An 8,917-nucleotide genomic window follows, 5' to 3' on the forward strand; every position below is an offset into this window, starting at 1 on the left:
GACCGGCAGGAGTGGAAAGCCAAAGGGACATGCCGGTGTTCTGTCCTTCAAAAGATAATTGCCTACCGGTTTGGAGAAGCACTCGAGCATTGGCCAAAAAAGTGAAAACGTGACTAAATCTGCAGTTTAGTTTCATTGCTTTTGAGCATTTGTCTTGTGTGTTCTAACATTGTTCCCTCATTCAAAACACACAGTACCTTTGATTTAGCTTCATTCACGCTTGTTCTATAAATCCTGTTTACCGGCCTCAAATTGTCCGGATTGGTCGACATCTGGAAGTCTCCTGTTTTAAGTCCAGCCTTGTTCAAAGCATTTCTACCTCAAATCAAATCATGTTAATTTGTATGCATATATTAAGTTGTAGGGGAAACGGAGCACATGGAAGAAACATACACAGGCATAGAGGAGAAAGTGCAAACCAAAGGTACTCAAGAGCATGGCCACTAGAAATGTTACTGCTTTTTAAAAACTATTACTTTACCTCTGAAATACATCCGTCTTGCGTCTTTGCTCCACTTTGCTTCTTCAAACGGGACTGGACATTAGGATATGTACCCGGAAAGGGGACCATCTTTTTTCAACGTTTTTCAAGCGTTACCAGAGGTCTCTTATTCTTTTTTGGCCAAAATCAGACTTGATTACAAAGCTCAAGACATTAAGACATTGAACTCTTCTTTGGGTTCATCTGGTGCTTTTTTTTTTCAGTTCAAACGGCGAGAATCTTGGATACCGTCGACCAGAGCATGTGGCACTTCGAGACACCTCATGGATTAAGTTTTTATTTGAAATGTTCCAAACTTTGGACATTTGAAGACTGGACAAGTGGACCATAGTCTTTCTGAACAAAGTGTCCTTGTGCCCTTCTCTTGTCCAACAGGCCCAGCCGCACTGGGGCTGACGTTTCTTACAGTTCGATGCTTTTTTAAAGATCCCATAACATGCTATTTTTCCCGTTTCGTAGTCCACCCTAAGGGTATATTTGATAATAATAAGTGTTGTTCAACACCCATAACATAATAGTTATGGAATATCACCCATCCCTTGGACCCAAACCGGAAATGCAAACAGCTTGGTTTGAGATTCGCCCCCACCCTCGTGAAGAGCGATCTACCTCCCCCGCCCCGCCCACCCCGTCACGTAGTCTCAGCGAGTGTGTGTGTGTCCCGCCCACCACGGAAACAAAGGGCATTATTTTTTATAACGCTTTCTGTAAACATGAAATAATTTCTTTAAATGTGAGCGTCCACACTTTGTAACACGTGTGCCAGGTTCCTTAGTGGCGCTGTTGAAAAGTAACACAAAGTGCATGTGCTGAAAACTGCACGTGGGTTGAAGATTACATCTTTCAAGTGAAACTGAAAGATGTAATATATCCATGAGTGAAACACGAAGAGAAAGAGCGGTAAAAGAAAAAGATCTGCATTATGTATGGAACACTGTACGTGTCACAGTCTGCTCATCTCCTGTCTGCTGGTGTCTATCCACATAGTCAGCCACGCCTCCTCATCAGACCCACTTCCTCACCTGTCTCTACTCCACTCCGCCGGTTAGCCACGCCTCATCAGACCCACTTCCTCACCTGTCTCTACTCCACTCCGCTGTTAGCCACGCCTCATCAGACACACTTCCTCACCTGTCTCTACTCCACTCCGCTGTTAGCCACGCCTCATCAGACACACTTCCTTACTTGTCTCTACTCTACTCCTCGGGTTAGCCACGCCTCCTCATCAGGCCAACTCTCCACACCTGATACAGCTCTGGCTGCTTTTAAGCCTGCTCCTGTCTCTGCACTAGTGCCAGATTGTTCTCATGTCATGCTTGACTTTCCGTTTTTCCCCGGACTTTGTTGCTGACCTGTCCCTTACCTGTCTGCCTCGTCTCTGCCCTGGGTATTACCTCAGCCTTCTGTCTTCGACCCCGATTTGCGACCACGATCTGCAGAGTTTGTCGCATGCGTCATCTGGCGGGACAATGACGTATCCTTCACCATAACAGTAGAAACGCCAAACCAGCGTTTTGAGATCTTTGCACTCTGGGACCTAGTTTCAAAAAGTTCAGTTTTTAGACTCCTGAAACGTCCGCTCCATGGGAAAAATATCTTTGCAGATTTGCAAAGATATTGCAAATTTGCCTGAGATTAATATCGTGTGGAAGCGGACCAAGAATGCAGTTTTTTCCCCAAAAATATTTTTTGTAGCAACAGAAGTTAAATTGTGTACATACAACAGAGAAAAACAGTCATTCTTTATCTTTCTTATAATCACTTTACTCACAACAGATGGACGTGAACATGACCACACTGTCATACCCCTGTGCAATACTGACATAATCATAATTATTAGCCTCAATAATTCAGTGGCAACCGTTGTGATTTTGGGCGTTTCAAAAATAAATTTAATTTAGTGTGCAATACTGAGCTAATCATGTGCAATACTGAGCTAATCATGTGCAATACTGACCTAGTCATGTGCAATTCTGTCATATTTATACACAATACTGTCATTCAGGTGCAATACACCAATATGATTGACATGTCAATCATATTGGTGCAATATAAATTATTTTTGCTTTTTTTTTTTTTTTTTTTTTTTTTTTTACTTAAAAATATAAAAGGTTTTGTCTATAAGAGTTTTGTTTATATAGTGTTTCTATTGAGAGTGTTTTTTCTTAAAGCTTTCTATAAATTGTCCCATTGTGTAGACAAATAAAGGCTTATCTTAATGAGTATGTCATGACAGCTCATAACACATTCCCCCAGACACAGGAACAGCCAGTACCCGACACCCCTCACCTGCATGCGCCAGGTCTCCCAGCACAGGAGAGCAACGCGCGCGCGCACGCGCACACACACACAAACACACTTGCTTTGTGGGCGAGTGCTTTCCCCGATCAGGTGAAGTGCACCACCTAGTGACATCAGGGGGAACAGAACAACAAGCCTGAATTGTAAAAGGACACATGTTTAAATGCTCCAAAAGTCACTTTAATATAGTGTCTTTGGCCAAAAATAAACAAATTAACCCTAACCCAAAAAACAAATAATATTATTTATATTTATTATTAATCTCTAACATAAGGTCCCAGACACGCCCTACTACCCACCCCCACCCCGACAAACCCTATTACCCCCCAGACACGCCCAGTACCCTACAGACACACCCTACTACCTCCCCAGACACGCCCAGTACTCTGGAGATACGCCCTACTACCCCCCCCAGACACGCCCAGTTCCCTGGAGACACGCCCTAATACCCCCCCCAGACACACCCTACTACCCCCCCAGACACGCACAGTACCCTACAAACATGCTCTACTACCACCAGACATGCTCAGTACCCTACAGACACACCCTAATACCCCCCCAGTACCCTACAGACACGCTCTACTACCACCAGACATGCTCAGTACCCTACAGACACACCCTAATACCCCCCCAGTACCCTACAGACACGCTCTACTACCACCAGACATGCTCAGTACCCTACAGACACACCCTACTACCCCCAGACACGCCCAATACCTTGCAGACATGCCCAGTACCCTGCAGACAGACCCTACTAGGGTTAGGGTTACTTGCCCCAAACACGCCCTACTACCCCCCAGACACAGCCAGTACGCGGCAGACATGCCCTTCTATCACCCAGACACGCCCAGTACTCTACAGACACACCCTACTACCCCCCCCAGACACGCCCAGTACCCTGGAGATACGCTCTACTACCCCCCCAGACACACCCTACTACCCCCCAGACATGCCCAGTACCCTACAGACACACCCGACTACCCCCAGACACACCCTACTACCCCCCAGACATGCTCAGTACCCTACAGACACACCCTAATACCCCCCCAGTACCCTACAGACACGCTCTACTACCACCAGACATGCTCAGTACCCTACAGACACACCCTACTACCCCCAGACACGCCCAGTACCCTGCAGACACACCCTACTAGGGTTAGGGTTACTAGCCCCAGACACGCCCTACTACCCCCCAGACATGCCCTTCGACCCCCCAGACACAGCCAGTACCCTGCAGACACACCCTACTACTACCTGGTTTTGTTCTATTTCAGTTAAGTTTATTCCTGGTAATCAGCCCCCCAGACAAGCCGTACTATCCACAAGACTCGCCCACTACCCTTCCAGACACGCCCACTACCCTCCAGACACGCCCACTACCCCAGGTCCTGTCTAACAATGTTGTGTCTTTTTAAGGACTGCACTTCCACGAAATTTAACACCACATTAGAACACTAATGGATGGTGCTTTAATCTGATCAGAATATGGAAATATATGGGTATTTATTTGTTTATTGTATTAACTTTTCAATTCAATTTCAATTCAATTCAATTTATTTTTGTAACGCCCAAAATCACAACAACAGTTGCCTCTGAGGGCCACAGTGAAAAATGAATCAACAATGTCTGTGGTGGCGATGGAGTCAAACAATGTCTGTGGTGGTGAGGGACGATGTCCCAGAGTCCTCTGTCCTTAGACCCTCTCGACCCCTTCTCGGCCAGGAAAAACAAAACAAAAAACCTCCTTGGGGAAAAAAGTAGAAACCTGGAGGAGTTCCAGAGTGAAGGAGCGATCTGACTCCCACAGACGGACAGACGGACGCGAGGGAGACTGGAGCTGGACCCACTCTTCAGGCAGATGAGGGACCGTCCATGCGGGGCAGGGACCACTTCACCAGGAGAGGGGCATCTGGGTCCACAGGTCCTCAGGAGTGAGAAAAAGAAAAAAGAAGGCGGTGAACAGGTTACAAGTGGAATTAAAAATTAAATATTGTTTGATAGAATAAGTAGTCAGAAGAAGAGGATAGTGCTCAAGCTGCCATACTTCCCCCAGCATAGTTGCTTCTAGGGCAGCGTAGCTGAAGCTGTGGGTTTATATTTCTGTTTTTAACTAGTCTGACCATAAGTAACTAGTCTGACCATAACCCATTTCAAAGAGGAACGTTTTAAGCCTGGACTTAAATGAAGAGACTGTGTCAGCATATTTAACATGGGTCGGGAGCTGATTCCATAACACAGGAGCTTGGTAGCTAAACGCTCTACCTCCTACAGTACTTTTAGAGACTCTTGGCACCACCAGAAGGCCGGCATTCTGAGAGCGAAGAGCTCTGTTTGGATGATATGGTTCTATAGCATCTTTGAGGTAGGATGGGGCCATGTCATTTATGGCTTTGTAGGTCAGGAGTAGAATTTTAAATTTGATTCTAAACTTGACGGGGAGCCAGTGAAGAGACTTCAGCACCGGCGTAATGTGCTCTCTTCTTTTAGTTCCTGTTAGTAATCTTGCTGCTGCATTTTGAACCGGTCGAAAGCTTTTTATGGAGCTTTTAGGACACGCTGCGAGCAGGAGTTACAGTCTAATCTAGTCGTTACAAATGCATGGATACGTTTTTCAGCATCACTTTTAGGCAGGATTCTTCTGATTTTGGCTCTTGTTGCGCAAATAAAAATAGGCTGTTTTACAAGCTTGATTTATATGAGCTTTAAATGAGAGCTCCTGGTCAAATAAGACTCCGAGGTTTCTTACAGTAGAACTGGAGGCTACACTGACATTGTCCAGTGTGACTATCTGCTCAGATAAAGTGTCTCGTAGATGTTTAGGGCCAAGCACAATTACCTCGTTTTTTCAGGGTTAAGAAGCAGGTAGTTAAGTGTCATCCAGGTTTTTATCTCCTTCACACAAGTACTAAGTCTGTCTACTTGATCGCTCTGATCAGGTTTCATTGATAAATACAGCTGAGTGTAATCTGCATAGCAGTGGAAGTTAATGCCATGTGACCTGATAATGTATTGATTATCAGAAAGCATATAATGGCAGCATATAAAGAGTAAACAGAATTGGGCCGAGTACTGAACCCTGTGGCACACCGTAAATTAATTAAGAGCTCTGGTTTACATTAATACATTGGTACCTATCAGATAAATAGGGTTTAAACCAGCTGAGGGCTGTTCCTCCAACACCTACCTCACATTTTAACCTCTGCAGTAGAATGTTGTGGTCGATGGTGTCAAACGCTGCGCTGAGGTCCAACAGAAGCAGGATTGAGACCAGTCCATCATCAGCGGCTAATAAATCGTTTGTGACTTTAACCATGGGCGGAGCCAGGCCCTAGCTTTGGGGCTTGAGCCACGGATCTCTGTCCAAAAGCCCCGGATCTTTTAATCTTTTAAAAATGCATCATGATGTCACTACGTGGATAGCGTAACAGGTAGAGGGTTGGGTTGGAACGCAGGTGACCAGGTAATTGTCTTTACCCGTTTCATTGGTTATTTTTGTTGAACTGATGTATGATTGGCTGCATGTAGAAAGTGGGCGGGAGCGTAGAAAGTGCGCTGTGTTTACAGCACGTCACGCAATCTGACCAATTTGGCCTTTTCTATCATTTAACTGAGGTTTTGCAAAAAGTGAAGGGCATAAATAAGAGCAGATCGACTGGAAAAAAGAGACATTCAGAACATGTGCTGAAAAACAAAGTTTATCTAACGTAGAATCGACAACAACAGCACATGATCGTTCAAACCATGAATTCATTGTGGTTGTCGGTGAAGCAGTGGCTCAGGTTTTATTCATCTACAAAGCTAAAGCAGAGAAACTACAGGACAAACAGCTCATGAGGCAGGTGTCTGCTAAAGGTAAGACTTTTGCTTTCAATAAAGATTAGTCTAATTCTAAAACAGCACTTCAGTCTCAAAGGGCTGACTAGTCTAGACAGCAGAGCATCAGCCTGTGGACCTTAGTGTTGTGAGTTCAGGCCCTGTCAGGGGATTGTTTTTCATATTTGTTTTGTCACTGATTGTTTTAAAGAACATCAAGATGTACAATTTCTTGAATAACTAAATGTCACCTCTGCTGTTCTGTTCAACGTTTTTTGGAGGGAGGAGCTCTCTCAGAAGGCAAAAAGTCTGTCTTTGCCATTGAAGGGTTACTGTCTGTAACTGCACTAAAACCACATCATATTGGCCAGAATGAACCCCCTCCCTTTCTTTTTGGGCTAAGCCCCGGATGTTTAGAATGTCTGGCTCCGCCTCTGACTTTAACTAGTGCAGTTTCAGTGCTGTGGTGGGCTCTGAACCCTGACTGGAAAACTTCAAATAAGTTATTGTCCTGCAGGTGGCGACAAGCTGTTTTACTACAACTTTTTCAAGGATTTTAGAGACAAAGGGAATATTTGAAATAGGTCTGTAGTTTACCAATAGGTCGGGATCTAGGTTAGGCTTTTTCAGAAGATATTTAAAACCTGTTACCATCCACCTGTCCGCCGGCGCGCATTTTCCATATCTCAAATATTCTCTTACATCATCACTTTTATTTCCGTGGTCAATACCAGCAAGTTACACATCATTTTAAAGCTTATTTTCTCAACAAAACGAATTTCTCATCGATTTACATTGAATAATATTCCCCAAGAAGCAATTGCCAATAGTTTGTAAGAAAGTCTCAACTTTTACAAACGCATGTCCTTTGCTGTTTATGATGGACGAAACGGCTTTAATTCTGTACATCCTTGTACTCAGTCTGTCCGTAAGGATCCATTGAACAACAATATCCAATTGTATTTTTCCTGAAGTTATCCGAATTCGAGATATTGTCAAGTAGACAAAAGTTTTCTTCGTTGACGATGGTCAGGATTAAGGCTCGTCCGGCGCATTTCTCCGTCCATAACAAATGACCTGTTTGACCTATAAGATAATGTTTGGCATCGATCTTTTCCTCACACTGTTACCTACAGAATGAGACCATCCACCAATGTTTCTGTCCACGGGTTTGTTCTCTACAGCCTCCGGAGGAAAAAAATGCGCCGCTTCTGACGCACAAAGCTAACTTCTTTTTAGCCACATAGTTAACGTTAGCAGGGACTTAGCGGTTTGATTGACATATTATTCTAGCCAATAAGAATTGCTTTAGAATGGTGTGCGGAACTAAGGGTTTATTCACACAGAATCCTCTATATTCACGTGCGTAAGGCTGTCAGAGCCTAGATTTTTCTGCATTTGGCGACTAGATTTTACGCATCACGTTTTCTGATTTTATTAGCCTTTTGGACGCGCATTTTGTTAGATATATGTATTATTATACCAATACAAAAATATATTTTTTTCACCTCAATATGGGAAATTCATGGGTAAACTCATATTTACACATTTTAACATACATTGTTTTTAGCAGTTATAATAGGTATTAGTGGCCTGCAAAACATCAAAATGTATGTTTTATGATCATAGAGGAGCTAAAATTGTAATAAAACAGTTTGGCACAGTTGGCACATATTTGGATCACGTGTTCCGAATATACTTTTTGATACAAAAAGGTCAACAGCACCAAAATGCCTGTTCCTAGAGATCTGAAACTTTACACAGTTGTTGTCAACAAGATAAACATCATGTGCAGTGAACAGCATATGCACACAATGAAATATGTCATGCTCAGAACCATTACAAATTGACAATATTCAGGCGAGACTAAAAAAAGAATGTTTTGTTTATATTTGGGCATCTGTAGTGTAAGTTCTGAAGCCCTGACAGTGTGACATGTGCACATCTGCAGAAACTAGAAGGCCTAAGCTTTTTAATGATGCATCACACTTGTCAACAAGTTATATATAGCAACATATATACTTATATACTTGTCAACAAGTTATATATTTTTATATAACATATATATATATATATATATATATATATACATACATATATATATATATACATACATATATATATATATATATATATATATATATATATATATATACATACATATATATATATATATATATATATGTGTGTGATATTATAGCGTAAACTACAAACTATAGTATATAGGTGATACTTATAATCAAAATCAAAACATGACAAAGTTTTTTTTTTTATTTCATTTTTGCACTGAAGTATAAAGAG

Source organism: Eucyclogobius newberryi, unplaced genomic scaffold (genome assembly GCF_026437365.1).
Source record: "Eucyclogobius newberryi isolate DKJ021-1_F unplaced genomic scaffold, fEucNew1.0.hap1 SCAF_2, whole genome shotgun sequence".
Classification (NCBI taxonomy): Eukaryota; Metazoa; Chordata; class Actinopteri; order Gobiiformes; family Gobiidae; genus Eucyclogobius; species Eucyclogobius newberryi.